The sequence below is a fragment of the Apostichopus japonicus genome, chromosome 15 (genome assembly GCF_037975245.1).
Source record: "Apostichopus japonicus isolate 1M-3 chromosome 15, ASM3797524v1, whole genome shotgun sequence".
Lineage (NCBI taxonomy): Eukaryota > Metazoa > Echinodermata > Holothuroidea > Aspidochirotida > Stichopodidae > Apostichopus > Apostichopus japonicus.
Window position 1 is genome coordinate 27,252,206 of NC_092575.1, and position 16,921 is coordinate 27,269,126.

Sequence of the window (16,921 nt, forward strand, 5' to 3'; positions counted from 1 at the left end):
TTGAGCAAGGGTGTATAGAGGGTGTGGGGTCGAACCTATTTTTAATAGCAAACAAAAATTCAAAAGAAACATGTCCTTGCTGTTAAATCATGTCATAGTTTCAGTTTCTATTCCTTCATTGCAGTATAAATAGTAAAAAATACAATAATTTTTTATAAGAGAGAATAAAACGTTATAATAGATAAATTCCATCAAAGCGATTTAAAGGTAAATTAAAAGTTAGTAAGAGAATTAACAGTAATAAGGAAATATCAATAAAGATATTAGATCATTCATTTAAGATACCATTTGGAATAGACAAAGATGCTCTGTATAGAAAAAAAAACATTTGATAGTTTTTACTCAATATGTTGGTGCTATTGTATGATGTCGTAGAAGCTTGACGCTTTCCTCGTTTTGAGTGCATGTCAATGTATGTATGTAGGTATGTGTGTGTATGTATGTATGTATGTATGTATGTATGTATGTGTGTATGTATGTATGTATGTATGTATGTATGTATGTATGTATGTATGTATGTATGTATGTATGTATGTATGTATGTATGTATGTATGTATGCATGCATGCATGCATGCATGCATGCATGCATGCATGCATGTATGTATGTATGTATGTATGTATGTATGTATGTATGTATGTATGTATGTATGTATGTATGTATGTATGTATGTATGTATGTATGTATGTATGTATGTATGTATGTATGTATGTATGTATGTATGTATGTATGTATGTATGTATGTATGTATGTATGTATGTATGTATGTATGTATGTATGTATGTATGTATGTATGTATGTATGTATGTATGTATGTATGTATGTATGTATGTATGTATGTATGTATGTATGTATGTATGTATGTATGTATGTATGTATGTATGTATGTATGTATGTATGTATGTATGTATGTATGTATGTATGTATGTATGTATGTATGTATGTATGTATGTATGTATGTATGTATGTATGTATGTATGTATGTATGTATGTATGTATGTATGTATGTATGTGTGTATGTATGTATGTATGTATGTATGTATGCGTGTATGTATGTATGTATGTATGCGTGTGTGATTGTGTGTGTATGTGTGTGCTTTTATGGGACAGTAATGTGTGTATGTATATGTATACATGCACCACAACCAGTAACCAATTGTAATTTCTCTTGCCAGAAAATGTTAAATGGAGATGGATGAAAGCCAGAGGATTCTTGTCTTTGGAGAAGTCCCTTCACAAATGTCCATCATTATAGATGCAAGCATTGTGCTTAACAACTTAAGAAGATTTACAAGAGCAGTCGCTTTCTTCTTTGCACTCCATTACTGCCTCCATATGGAATACCATAATGATCAACTAAAAACCATGTAGTTTGTAAAAAAAAAACTATTGTTCAAACTGGATGGGAAAAACTAAGCCCTAATATCCAAAACCTGAAAAAACGAGCTAATGGCTGAGAATCCAACTATTAGTTTGTACAGCAAGGTAACAGTTGGAATCAACACATTGATTTATCAGAAATAATAGTTAATGCCATGGTAAGGTAAACACATTCACAGGCATATTATACTAAGTTAACTTATCCTGTATTAGATCGGACTGTTATGTTTTATATTTGTTCATAAGAAACACATAAGTTAATGCCATAGAGGGAAAGACACATTCAAAGGTATATTGTGATAAGTTTATTTATTGTGTGTTAGTTTGTATTGTTAGCTTCTACATTTTATTCATCAGATTAAAATGTTAATATCGTAGAAAAGGAGAAACATTCATCAGCATGTTCTACTGGGTGAACTTTATAGACCTGTGTTACTTTGTATTGTTATGTATTTTATTCATCAGAAAAAAACAAGTTAATGTCATCAAAAGAAAGACTCATTCAAAAGCATATTGTCAAAAGTTTACTTATCCTGTGTTAGTTTGCATTGTTATGTTTTATATTTTAGTCATCACGAAAACAAGTTAATTTCCTAGAATAAAAAATGAAAGTCCCTAGCATGGTCTACGTAGTCAACTCACCCTGTGTTAGTCTGAATTTTTATGTTTTAGAAAAAGGAAAGGAAAGGAAGATAAATTCACAAGCATTCGACTAAGTGATAGTCTCTTCCAATAGTCTCGACATCGGATAATAGCTGTAGTCAACACAGATATGAATAATATTTATACTCAGACACAATATTTTATAATGACAGCTATGTATCATTTTCATGTTACTTTTCTTTGTGCATTTGCTCTTCCTTGGAATGCATATAAACTGTTTGATTTTTTGAGCACAATTGATCCCATGGGAAAGTTGTACTCATTCCCTGACGACAACTTGGACATTGGTGAATAACTACAAATCTCGCAGAAGAAGCCCTGGTTCATATATCATCATAGGTGTAGGTATACACATATATATATATATATATATATATATATATATATATATATATATATATATATATATTGGTAATGTTTCCAAATTGTCAGTAAATTTTCACTCTAGATTGTTGTCATGTATGTATGCAAATAAATTGCAAATGTTATCTTAGATGCACTGAAGCTGAGCAAACCACATGTTCATCACCACATCTTGATTTTGTTTTAGTTATTCATGCTCTCGTATCTATCAAAGAACATCTTCATCACTTAAAAACTATCACCTATAATGTCTGACATCTACAAAGTGTGAAACTAATACTGGGATACAGTTATAACATTTACAAAACTGCCTGGGTAAATATGTGGTAAATATTTTGTAAGAAAAAATAAACAGGTTTTAGCACCTTTACGTTAAAGTATTACGAGGTGCACATTTGTTTTGTTTAAGAAATGTGTTTTTTTCTGTCAATATATTTGGAAGAAACTAATTATTTTCAAACTCAAACAGCCTTGTTGTTAATACTTGAATGCACAGTGTACTTAGCTTGACATAGATATTTCTGTGTTGCTTCAATTAGTTACCAGTATAGTTAATCATACTAAAACCACTTGGGTAATGAAAACTGAAGAAGGACCTGTGTGGTAAACTTAAAAGCTTTTGTTCATTCGACAAGTCTTACTCTTTTGTCATATCTTGTCATGTCTAGAAGTTCTTTGCAATAACTTCTTGCTACCCATACATACAATTTGCTAGTTGGAAAAGGTATCAAAAATAAATTAAAATAACTTGAAATGTGATTAGTTGAATGAACTTAAAAATGTCTATGCATCAAGTTACGTCGACTTTTTCAAGTTATCTCTTCACATTGGGTTTTACAGCCATTGGCGAAACATATTAGAAAGTCAATTTTATTCTGAGACTCTTTAAATACTTAGAATTTCGCCGATCGAACAAAAAGATAATGGCAAACCGGAAGTTTTAAAAACCATATCGCTGAATACAAGTGCACACACTTTTACACAGATTGTCACAGTTAAGCTCCAAATCGAAGCAATTTTCGTTCAGGACTTTTAACTAACAATATCGAGGCAGTCTGCCAAGTTACTCAGATGTTACGTTGAATAAATGTTTTGTCATGATTTTAAAGCCAAAACTATAAGATTTTATGGTAAGTTCGAACAATAATACTATACAAACAAACTTCAGTGAGATGTGCTGCAAGGTAAATAGATGAATAACACGCTTGAGCGTGTGAAGTTAAGTATTAAGTTTAGTAATAACTTTTAAATTACAAGAGTGTCTAGAAGGCTTGTTACCTCTTGACCCACACACTTATTGAGCTTGAGTTTGATTTATTTCCACATAATATGACTACAACGATTAATAATTAAATTACAAGGAGGTGGGTGAGGACTGAAAAAGCATAGCTTTTACGAAGAATGATTAGAACGAGTAATATTATGCCATTCTGTTGCCATTAACTGAGAATAAGAGAATACGTAGGCCTATAGGTTTACTGCATACACATGACTTATAGGAGTTATACGAATATCACTGAGAGATGAACTAATATGTAATGTCAGTGGATGGGTCGGATTTGACACATTAAATGTCTAGGAATTCCTGTACTTCCCCACATACAAAAAACTACTTTTTTTTTAATTATGTTATCCTCTAAGACCAGGCATGTGCCCATTCCAGGCTCTCGGGAACTCGATTTTGAGCAACATATGCTATATATATGTGTGGAATAACGAATCGTCTTTCAAAGAGTCATTTGGAAGATATTGCACTGAATTTGCTTCTCACTTTGAATGGATGAAGGACTTCTTCAAGTTTCCATGACACTTTGCAAATTAATGGTCACACCTAGCACCCAGGCTTTGCATGTCGACGACGAAGGCTCGAGCGGAAAGGGGGTTTAGCCTTCGGGACTATTAAAGGAACAGTAAAAACAGAAAATTTGCAAGCGATTTTGATATTTTTGCAAGATTAAGTAGAGCAAAGAAGAGGCTTCCAAGTATTGAATGCTCGCTGGCAAGACAAGCTTCTCTACCTCCCCACCTTATTGTCGTATAGCAATTTGAAAACCTCAGAGATAATTACGTAAAGTGCATTCGCCCTATTCATGTGATAATCATTGTCCAATCACCTTCTTGACCTGAGGTCACAGTGGACAATTTTAATGGTTAAATGTATGTTTTACGTGACGGGTTTCCAAAAGTGCAAGATAGAGACAAAATTGAGGAAGGACGAGAGTGTATATGTGAAAGGAAGTGAGACGTTTCTTGGAAATCAGAATTATAACAATCAAGACGGACTCTCAGTCTACTTTCTTAAAGTTATGGCGTCGATGAAATCACCCACGTAGAAACACGACACTAAGAAACACGACACTATATATGTTTTATAAAAAGGTGTAATAACAGAAGCCCTTGATTAGCCTAAAATATGTGGCTATTTTTGTAAAACATTAACTGATCCTATCATTAGACAATTTGAATTATTTTCAAACCCTGTTCCCCAGGAATAAACAACAACATTTGGCTGACTGCAAAGTAAACACATGCTCCAAATACATCGGAAGAAGTCACTTAATCAAGGTAAAAAGACCTTATATAAGAAAAAACTCAGAAAGATGTGCTACATAAACATTATATATTCCACCCTAACAAAGCACATAAATCAGATCTTTGTTTATGTCTACCTAGGTGGGTGTGTACGGACTAAATAAAGTCACAGAACGAGAATGACGTTCCTCACGTTAGTAGCCATTTATTAATATGTGATGATTCCTGACATCAACTTGATACGTCATTCAGGGGTGTACTTGAATAAAATAGAATATATGCATGTATGACATATCTCCCTTCTTTTGAAATTGTGAAGGATAACCTTAAAAATATATATCAAAATTGTTGTTCTAGGTGCAGGTTTGAGTTAAAATGTCCATTAAAAAAGACTTAACATCATTTTTAGAGTTTGTATCCGTGTGCAGTTCCTTTATGAAATACATTCGTGGCACGTGAATATTTGGATTGCTACAACTAGAAAACTCCAAAATGTAATACTAAAGTATTCATGACTTGTAGAATGTGAATACGAACAGAAAAGTAAAACAATCAATTTGAACATAAATGACTCGTTAATGTCACTCAAAGTGTAACATTTTCTGCTGTCAAATATCATAGTCTCTGTATTTCTGTGGCTTTTCAACTCTGCTTCTTGTTCTGTTGGTAATTCATGTTATGGTGCACGTTGCGTCGCTTCGCCTTGAACACGAAGGCCTTGTTCACACTTAAGAACGCACACGTACTTCAAGTCTGCAAGGGTGAATAATTACTGTTTATGAGGTAGCCTATAACTCATAAACCAGTATAGTGGTTACTTCAGTCATGTGACCAGTGTCTTTCGTTCAGTTTATCTCAAGTTACAGACCTCCCATAAACATGGTATTCAGGCCAATAATAGCTACATACATCGACACCAGTATGATATATTTGTGGTAAGTATAACGCTTGTCTCGAAGAATAAGATCTTACAAAGGTTTCATGCACGAAACTGTGGTTCTTTAAGAAACGACTGTTCATTCGATAGTCTATACACAAACACACTGCTCAACGGGAATTCCCCTAACTAGCACCGTTCTATATCATATGTAGTACTCGCACTGTACTGTCGTCGCAGTTCAATGCCCGGTGCTTGATTTCTGGTTGATCTACATTCTGCTCCGTGCAAGAATCGAGACCAAGATAACGTAAATTTCAATATTTCCGATCTTGTCCCATAATATGTTGTCAGTAAATGATGTAGGGTCTAGACAGTGGGTCACAATCAGTTATACTTTAGTAATCGTATGCTGATCCCGTTAAAACTTAAAGTCTAGCCTAGGCTAGTCCATAAACTGGGCTGTGTGTTACGGTATCTTGCACAATCCTGCATAGGTGTGAACGTCCAGAGACCGTAACACACAAGTCTTGTTCATTGACTAGGCTAGGCTAACCCCAGTCATACAAGAAGTAGCCAATATTAGGGCCATAGAACTTGTCGTTTATAATTATACTTCCTATAGCCGCCCTAGTCACTTAGCATACATGCCATGACTGTCTGGTACGGTTTTGAAACATCCACAACGCTTTCGAGACGTTTCGCTCAACTGTCATTTCACCCAACTCATACCATTTCGCCCAACCTGTTTGGATGTTTTGCCCAACCGCTTGGACGTTTCGCCCAATCAGCTTGGACATTTCACCCACCCGCCTGGACGTTTCGCCTAACCAGAGGGGTTGGAAATTTAATCTGTAACGTATATTAATTATTATATTGCAATTGAACTATTTCATTCTTCCTAAGAATTCTTAAGTTGGGCGAAATATCCATGACTGTTGGGCGAAACGTACAGACGGTTGGGCAAAATGACCATCTAATTGGGCGAAATGGTCACATTGGGCGAAAGGGCAGTTGGCCGAAATGACCAGCTTCCTCCACAACACAGTCACTGTTTTGTGTACGCAAACTGAAATCTGTAAACACGCCACATAGTGGTCTGTTGTGTGCACGATTCTAACCCACCGTTATCGATAAACTTTTCTTACAATACTGTGCGTAGCACATCTTCATCATGGATAATATCTTATTTCAAATAATTTCCTATTTCAAATAAACCCGGTGATTAAAGACAACAAATTTTGCTAAAACTTGAGACACACAATAATGCAATGGAGCCGTTAACTTGAATTAGGCCTGGTCGCAAGTGTGACGTAATAAGCGAGTTCACCATTAGAGACACCGATGCATTGTGGGAAAATGTCAAAGGTCAGCTGTAACATACAGTGAGCGCCTATAGTAACATATTGTTACAATACACAATTTCACAATCAATTTCTAAAATTACGTCACAGTGTTCGCACATGTCGTGTTTTTATGGAACAAACACATATGAACACGGAGCGTTGTTTGGTACAGCCGACCATTTGCCCTTTGCTACATTGCAATGTAAGGCTCTAAATGGTGAACATGCTTTTTCACAGATATAGCTTAAGCGTATCCGGCTAATCCTGCATGATTTTATTGTACACCCACCATGGACTGCAGCTGCTGGTGTGTAGGTTTGTGAAACATACCGTATACACAGAATACAGTTCATGGGCTAAGCTGCCCTTACGACACTGTCGTTAGTGCGTCACCGTTTAAAATTAAATGAAATAATTCAATATCACCGTAGCAACACACTAGCTTTTGTACTGATATATACTTGGGTGACGGCTCCAACTTCTTTGCCATCATTATGGATCCATTCGACTTTCAAGGCTATTATTTGCAGTTTTCGATATAGCCTGGGCCTGAATCCATTCGATTTCAACTAATCAAGGTTAGAATTGGCAGTTACAAATCCATTCTTTCGAGATAGTAATATGCCTATTTGCAGTTTTTCGATATTGGCGAGCCTAGGCTCGGGCTGAATCGATTCAACTTTGGCTTAGCAATTTAGTATATAGGCTACTTGGGTTAAGGCTCTGACTTGTGTCCCATCATGAATCCATTCAACTTTCAAGGTAAGTATTGGCAGGTTTTCGATTTGGCCTAGGCATGAATCCATTCCAACTTTCAAAGTTAGAATTTGCAGTTTTTCGATACAGGGCTAGCCTAGAGTAGGGGCTATACGTACGCTAGTCCTACTTTCTTTTAATCTTCCAAAATGGAAAAAATACATTTTTATACAATATTAAGTGCGCAAATGATGATACCAACATGCTAAGTTAGCCTATATAATTACTAGCATACACTTTTACTTACAGTACTGTGTCAGTGTGTGCTATAGCCTAGCTCGGCAGCAGTCACTATCGACATAGGCCTACTTTGCATACAGGTAGTCAAGTACAGTAGTGCAGAACATGATCGTTGACAATTAGCCTAGCTAAAGTTTAGCATAGCTTCTGTTGCATTGTGTCAACCTCAATATTAATAGAAATATTTGTTAATACGAACAGCAACATTTATTTATATATTTTTTAAATTATATAATATTGTATTTCACTAAAGAATAGCTCAATCTGTTGTTGCTGTTGTACGTCATAATTGAGTCGAGACTAGTACTCGTACTTCAAGTCCACGTGTGTTCTTAAGAATATTCCTCCTTTCGAGGTTTCTTCATTTTTGGTGAGTATTTTTGAACGTGCAGTATGGCGTGAGGCATACCTATGTTGTGCTTGTTTGTTCAAATGTCAGACCGTGCCTTTCTTAACAGAAACACTATACATAACGACGCTAACCGTGAACCCATTTTATTATTCTTTGTACCGATTCGACCAACATTGCAGAAAAGTCACAGTTAGGTTTGTGAGAATACAACAAACTGAATGACAGTCCATTCAAATATAATAAACTATAATTCATTGTACGCCAAACTCACAGGTTTTTGAAGAGGCCAAAACGGTCATTTTTTTACTCGGTGGCTACGGCAGTTAAACGCCTTTTAATTAAATGCCTTTGATTTTGGATTAGGCTCAAATACGACATCAGCAGCAAAACAGGGATAGCAAGATCGTTCGCTCATCCATTTGAAGGGTTTGTTTAAGAAGTTCGAATCTGGGTTAACGTGTAATGGTATATAGTGGTACGAATTGGTTTACATTCGAATGCAGTATACACTGAAAATATAAACTAGTCAATATTGCCACGGACTAACGTTAAATTAGTCTGTAACGTTAGTCAATGCACACGGACTAGCAAAAATCTTCGTTTCATCGCTGTTTTTAGTCCGTTTACACTGACTAAGGAAAATATAATCGCAGCTTAGTCGTTGGCGACGGACTAAGGTATTTTAACCCATGGACTAAGAACGATACAGACATCCGATTTACGCCATAATCGTAGCTTAGTCGGTGTCGACGGACTAATGTATTTTAGCCCACTTCGATTCACTTCAATTTGGAAACCGAGAGGCAACGGCAGCTTGCTGGACTTGGCATAGTTTCATACGATCACTCTAAGCAACTTTCAACCGTAAATCACCCAAGGAGGTTTTTAGAAGAATGGAGGTATTAACTGCCATCATCGGCCTACCTGTTATTCCTTTAACTTGAAGGTAAAATTAAAGTTAATTGTTAGGCCACTGGCACTAGTACTGTATTATGGTTAGTGTAACGCTACCGTTGTCACGCTGGCGTTTCGCAATACACAAGGCCTACTGCAGTGCATTCTCAACACTAAAGTGTGCATTCTAAACACCAATTAACAATGTGTTATGTGTGTATTGGGCTAGATTGAACAGTGGCACATAATCTTCTAATTTATTCCCAAACAAATTCTGGAACTATAAGTCTCAATAGTTTATTTGAAGTATACACTGATTTGGTAAAGATTTCCTGTAATTTTCCATGTGAATCTAAATGGGTAGGCTTTGTGATATTGAATAAGCAAGGCTAGACCTTCAAACGTACAGTCACAGTAGGCTGAACAAATTATGTTGGCTAGTCAACGGTATTATATTTTGCGAAGCAGTCAGTATGCACGCTTCAGTTCCATTTAACCTTTTCATTTATCACTTTTTAGTATTTAATTTCCGGTCACGCCCAGGAAACAATTGAGACATTCCTTCACGGTCGACTTGTTTACTGTAAGAAGTATTAACCGTTTTTTCTCAGGAAAGCTTGATAGTCTGAAGTTATTATAACATGTGCTTTTAGTATACTGCCAAAAGAGTAAGTTGTTGTATTTGTATTGTAACGGAAAATTTAGTATGTTTAGTTTGGTCTAATTGCACGTTTTTTTTTTCTGTCCAATGTAGTGCAGGGTTCACTTGCGCGAATTCAAATTATTCTGTTTATGTATATGTATATGCATCGATTCCTATAGATTATGATGTTTGTTGACATTTATTTGTAATTCAAGCATATCTGTTTAGTAGCAAAGTTTAAAGGTTAAGATTAATTAGTTTTCACTTTTTGATCCTAGATTGAATGAAACCCATTGACCTAAATAATAGATCAGATGATACAGTTTAACGCAGTTGCTAAAACTCTGGGTATTCTCTAGTCTTCGCCGGTCCATTATTCATACTTTAGTACCACTAGTAAGACTAAATCAAAACGACCGAAAGACAAACTGTGTAACAAAGTACTGATTCTCCTCTAGCCTAGGTCTAAACAGGCTTGTTATGTGAGCAAGCAAAATAACAACTAAAAACGATTAGGCCTATATATAAGTTGGCTCAGTGCATTTCTGTTTCTAAAATTTTATATTTTTAAAGATCATAAAAACAAACAAAGATTTAGCCCATGTTTTATTATCTCTGTATTATGGGCATTTGATTCTGGTTGCAATGGTGATGACACCCTCTACCCCACCAATTAAAATTACTGGCAATGCCCATCAGTTGTATCTGAAGTCCTAACCAACATTTTCCAGTAGGTTTCAAGTGGTTACCTCATGAGCCGACCTAGGTCAGCGTTGAGGGGTCAATTGTTGATCACTGGCAGGGGTACCCCACCACCAATAATTACAGGCAATGGCCATTTGTTGCTCTTGGGGCCATACCTGACACATTGTACTTACTTTGGTGTGTTACCATGAAAACTGATCTAGGTTAGCTATCAGGTGACTTTAAAATTGCTCTCCCAGCCACACCCACCACAGTCGGTTTGCCAGTGGTCTGGTTTCATATACAGGAATGCACTGTGAACATTGTGATGTACAAGGCAATTGGTTACCTTCCCAGCTAACCAAACCCTCTGGGCTCCCGGTCTATTGGGATCATTATTAACATGATTAACATAATTATTAAGCTTTGAAAAATAACTTGGTGTTATGCTGTGCAAAGCTAATAATTATTTGGTAAAGCTGCTATTCCTGGCTTATAATTTGAGGGACCTAGATTTAAATGTATACCTCCCAATATGTTTTAAAATTTTAATGTAAATGTATGTTTATGATAATGTGAGTTATCATGTGCTATATCTGTATCTGTGCTTACACGTATATCATATTTTCTGTTCACAGGTCAATAATGGTGCAGATTTTGGCTTCCTGAAGACAAATGGGAGGCCATTTGTAGTTAAGAGAAACACTCTTTGTTCGTGAAGACTTAACTGGTGTCGATTTGGGGTACCACTTTAAAACGAAAGTCATGAGGAACCCTTGCCCAAGATTCAACTTTGCATTATTGTGCAGTGCTATACTTTTGCGATTCATGTTTGATCCATTAACTTGTCTTAACTTTGTTGGAATAAAATCAGTGTCAGTATATATACTGTTTATATGCAATGATTGAACGTTCCGACGCAGTGTTGTACGCAGCAGTTCCTACCAAATCAGTACAGCACATTTGGCAACGGCAAACCACAGGGAAATGTAAACATCTTATATGACCTTTTCACGCTTGTGCAGTATATTAATCTCGCAAGCGGACTTAATACGAACTCAATCGTTCTTAAATGTGAACGCGTCATTTTCTTAATTGATAATCCTCCTCGCGGACTTAATATCAAGAATCGCCCTTGCGTTCTTAAAGGGAGTGAAGACTCGCGCACAAAGAAACGTCCGATGCCGGTAATCTGACCTAGTATCGAATGAGGTGTAACAGAAGGACACCACCATTGATCCCAGAAAATACACACAGCTTGCTACCGTCGGTAATTATACACTACTGTACAGTCCTTACATGCAGCTACTGTCAATACCCACAACACAGTGTACATAGCAGCGATGGACATCTCAGGTCTAGGTAAAAGAAAAAGGTATCACGTTTCATCACTGTCTGCATTTTGTAGCGACAAGAAAAAACCTTCACTTGCAAGCAACGGAATGTTAGCTTTTTCAGAGGGTGGCACGCGGTTTGGGGATAGCCTTCCATGCCTTTAAATGTGAACAAGGCCTAAAATTCGCTTCGCTGATTTGCTTTTCGCTGCTAACTCGCTTCGCTCTGCTGATTCGCTTCGCTCCGTTGATTCTCTTCAATTTGTCCTTGTTGACATTTAAGACCGCACGCATACTTGAAGTACGAGTACGCGAGCGTTCACACTAAGGGAATTGATCGCTCTTGCAGACTTGAAGTACGGGTGCGTTCTTAACGATAATCCACCTTTCGGAGATTCTTCAATGATCCCTCTTTCGTTCTTAATAACTGTAATGTAAACGCTCGCGGACTAAAATGTTGACTCGAGATTTCCTGTTGCAATTGTGCAGGAGGCTCTGAACATACAGTACGTTCCTCCCTTTTTATTGTATACGTACCAGACCGTTGCCCTTTAACCGATCTAACCAAACGACGCTATACGTAAGGTTACCTATATCACTTGTCTTCAGCCAATTCGACCCAAACTGCAAACAAACCGCCTTAAAAATTGTGAGATAAAATAAATTGAGTACATTTAAAATGTTATCAACTTGTATTCTTTGTACGTCGAACGAATTTTATTGTGAGGCAAAATCATTAATTTCACGTTTATTTTGAAAAACTAAGTTGAAAAACAAGTTTTTAGTCCTTAAATAAAAAGACAAACTTTAGCAGCGGTATACAGAGTAAACCGTGCTAGTACAGAGCACAACAAAATAATTTAAATATCTGATATGACCTTTTCACGCGCATTATATTAACCCCATGTAGCAATGTGGCATCAAGACCAGATTCCGATATGTGAGAGTATGACAGAATGTAGTATTTCAACATTAGTGTGCTTCATATAATTTGTTTGATTGTTTCAAACGCTAATGTGTGGTGTGTTATCAAGTTGTTCACTTTGAATATGACGTGCTGTTTTCGTTCAAGAAATGACTCTTGACTTGGTTCTTTTGCTAAACAATCACTCCATTTTGTGCTTGGGTATTGGATTGCTATAGCACCGCTTCTGACACCATGTTTATGTCGACTAAGGTGGGTGTTAACGTCACTCGGTGTACTTGATTAATATAGAATATATACATGTTTGACAAGCTTAAACATTAAAATAATGTGTGTACATAGTCACAGCTAGAGCCAAAGTTACCTGATATCAACACACTAACACCATAACACTGTGCCCATTACACATACAGTATATGTACCTTCGTATAATCGATACGAGTGTTTCAAAGCATGATATGGGAGGAGAGTATGGAAAAGGAAAAATATTAACTGCCTTGCTATTGGGAAAATGTATTACCAATATATAACACACTTCTAGTGTACCAATTTATGAGATATTGTGGATACAAGTATTTTCACATTAAGTCATGCCAATTGTGCATGATAGTGAAACGATTGTTATTATTATAGATAATATTAGATATATGGTTGCTCATCACTATTTTGATACTTGTACATTAAATCCATTACTCATTAATATGCACCATATCAATACGAGGAACAATATCACACATCTGTTGACCATGGGCTATCTGTGAACCACAATATCAGATGAGTGCAATCTAAAGCTTATACAACATGTTTAAAGCAGTTGTTGTGAAAAAAATAACATTAACCATCACCCAACATGAAAACATGAACATTTTACACACTTGCTGATGTCGATAGCACATACGCCAAAAAAAAAAAGAAGCAATACAACTGTTCTTGTTATACTGATAAGATCTGGACAGAAATCTTCAATAAGAATTTAACAACATATAGATAAAGTTCAGATATATTTGGCAAGACTTATTTGCGCTAAAGAAACATGAACGCTAAATAAGGAATGTGACGAATTTATTTTGTCAAAAATTTGCTATTCGGCACAGACTATTTCGGTTAGGGGTCCCGGGCAAAAAGCTCGAGTGCCGGGCCCACCGACGCGGCCCACCATGGCTACAAACCTGCTTGTAAGATATACTAATATAGAGTTTACTATTGATTCTTTATCATCGTTGGAAAAATGGTTAAATGAGTCACTTCTCTTTCACATGAAACGTATTTAAGTAACCTGACTTCTTTAGCAAACTCTGGCATAGGTTTCTTGGAATGTTCCTTGTTATAATTCCGGTAAAGGGAAACCTTAAATTATTCATAATACACAATACAAAATATGAGAGAACAATCGAAATGTCCATATCCACCCCTCTAACCTAACAAGATGATATCTTTACTGACATCAGATTGCTAGAGATCAGGATGCATTATGAATAAATCGAAGCACTCGAAACATGTGTAGTCTATTATAAATGTTCATTCTGAAAAAAAAAAACAGATGTTCCCTATTTTGAGTGCATAGAAAACCCATTTCTTGAATGCATATTTTTCTTTTTTCTTTTCAGAACAACACACCTTCTCAAACGAATCAATAAATTGTCTAGTCCTTTGCACAGATGGTAGAATTTGTTTGAGAAAAAAATCAATCATAACAATCAACCGCAAAGTACAGAATTAACAACACTCCCATTACACAGTGATTTTCACACTGTAAATTGTCAATGAATCGTTTCCAAATTTCCTGTGATTTGATTGGTTACTAGTCAAAGGAAATATGCATTCACACCCTGTGACCATGTGCTTTACACTTTTTGTGAGTGAAAACTATATACTTCGTCAAAAGTAGCACTTGGCTCTTCAGTTTGTAACCGACATTGCGTAAAAAGTTATTTAAGCTGCATACTGTTATGGGAAAGGGGTCGGAAATGGCTCGGGTTGGGCCGACTTGCATATGGCGATAGGGGGAAGAGGGAAAAACAACTTTCAATAAAACTTAAGAATAAATTTGCATTTGGTAACTGTCAATGATTAACTCACGACGGGTATCGTAAACGTGAGGAACAAGTACTCTGCCTTTTAGAGGCGTGTTTTCGTGCGTCGTCGAGATCTATACGTAATATTTTCTACATGATATAAGGGCCTCAATAAAATCAGTTAAAAGTGCGGTATTTTTATTCTTGCATTTTCCCTCTTGACACTCGTTTTACTTCAATGAGGTTTCACACATTTATTGCTTATTCGTAGCCCACAATATTTCATAGACGCGATGTAAGGGAGTTGTATACTCCGTACAGAAGTGTGCACTGCATGATGCCTAGGCAAGCATATATTGTAATTAGTCTAAGGCAAAATATCCCGCTTCAGAATTTGACAATAATTTTATTGTATACGATATACAGCTTTCATCATTTGACTATTTCCGTGCACGTGATAGACTTATCATTATAGACTTCCGTTGCGCACAAGCCAAGCTGCCAGGGGTCATTATAACTATCAGGACCATCAGGAACGTTGTAAGCACTTAAAGGGTAAACATTAGCTTCCAAATAGCCAATTTTTATAAGACCTTTGGCTTCAATTAATCTGTATGATCTTACCTTTGCAATATGCTGGCTTGAATATGTTTCAACAATAAATCATATCTCATTCCCTATTGCTAGCAACACACTAGTGAGGCCAATGATGAACAGCTCACTCACATTGCCCGAATCCATAATAACTACCATTCCCCTCTCATAGCCTTTCTCACAAACCTGCGCTGTGTAACACACTTCAAATTCATTAACATTCATGTTTTTAATGCTGCCCCAAACCAGCTACATCTGCATCTAAACTATTGTTAGTTAAATCAATTAAAATGTCAACTTCTGATTTCAAGAGTACTTCATCAGACAGTAAACATGCCTGTTTCATTTTAACTCTGCTGGTTGTTGACATTTTTTTTCACACACGAGATAGCTTTCAGTGGCACATATTTCAGTATTTGATCAGGATAATGCAACAGTTTAGTTTAACTCCCTCCTCAGGGAACAGCTGTTTGAAAGCAAGAAGTGATCTGCTAATTACACTTTCTAGTATTGATATCATCTCATTAGAGATTACAGGAGCGAACCCCTGGTCAACTAGACGCGCATAAACGTGTATATGTCTTTTACGACTAGCAACAATTCAATATATAGATTATGGTCAGGTAGTTGGCCAGCCAGCATATAGCAAATGCATAAATCATAGTCCACATTCTAGCAGCAATTTGCTTCACATTGAGGGTTTGATTTCTTCTGGTTTCTTCCTCTTATCAAAGGGAACAAAGGGCCATTTTCTTATGCAAGAATTTCAATACTTGCAGTGAAGAAACCATTTGCCTGGAACTTCTTCAGAGCAAGGGATAGTGCATATGGTAAATAACCCCCTCCATTAAGTCATGCATGGTCTCTTGAGCACTTCCATTCATGCAGTGAAAAGTAATTTATTCAAAGGACATTCCCTGTGGATCCCATATGCTGAGCAGAGGGCAGGGTGTTGCGCTGCAAATTCCAAACGTGCATCATATGTTTTTTTGCCCCTTAAGATATATTCCTTAAGGCTAAACTAACTTTGAATATCATCACGTGTACAGTGTCTGCAAACCCCATGTGTCTTGTTAACAATAAAACATTTAGAAATCCCCAAACATGTAATTCATACAAAGGATATCACCAACTAGCAAAGAAATTGAACCATATATTTTCTCAGGTCCATGTGGCAATCTTAGTCCAACTGTTTCCAATAAATCGGAGTCAATTTAGAAAGATTATAACACTCTCTGAGAGCCCAATTCTTTCAATTCCTTACCTTTACATACTATAGCAAGCTGAATGATATGTAGAGATGTACTTTTCTTAGGTGGCAGAC

At 36.3% G+C, this 16,921-nt stretch overlaps 3 protein-coding genes across 4 annotated transcripts in view; all 3 read left to right on the plus strand.

Annotated features, from left to right (window-relative positions):
* LOC139981265 (uncharacterized) overlaps positions 1-16,921 on the plus strand; it is a 155,251-nt gene that overhangs the window by 20,683 nt on the left and 117,647 nt on the right. The window lies entirely within an intron of this gene.
* Positions 7,288-16,921, plus strand: part of LOC139981354 (uncharacterized) — a 125,035-nt gene continuing 115,401 nt past the window's right edge. The window contains exon 1 of the mRNA XM_071993692.1: positions 7,288-7,738. The gene's annotated coding sequence lies outside the window, so the exon portion shown is untranslated. The remainder of the gene's footprint in view (positions 7,739-16,921) is intronic.
* LOC139981250 (uncharacterized) overlaps positions 12,632-16,921 on the plus strand; it is a 164,710-nt gene continuing 160,420 nt past the window's right edge. Inside the window, exon 1 of the mRNA XM_071993482.1 lies at positions 12,632-12,648. The gene's annotated coding sequence lies outside the window, so the exon portion shown is untranslated. The remainder of the gene's footprint in view (positions 12,649-16,921) is intronic.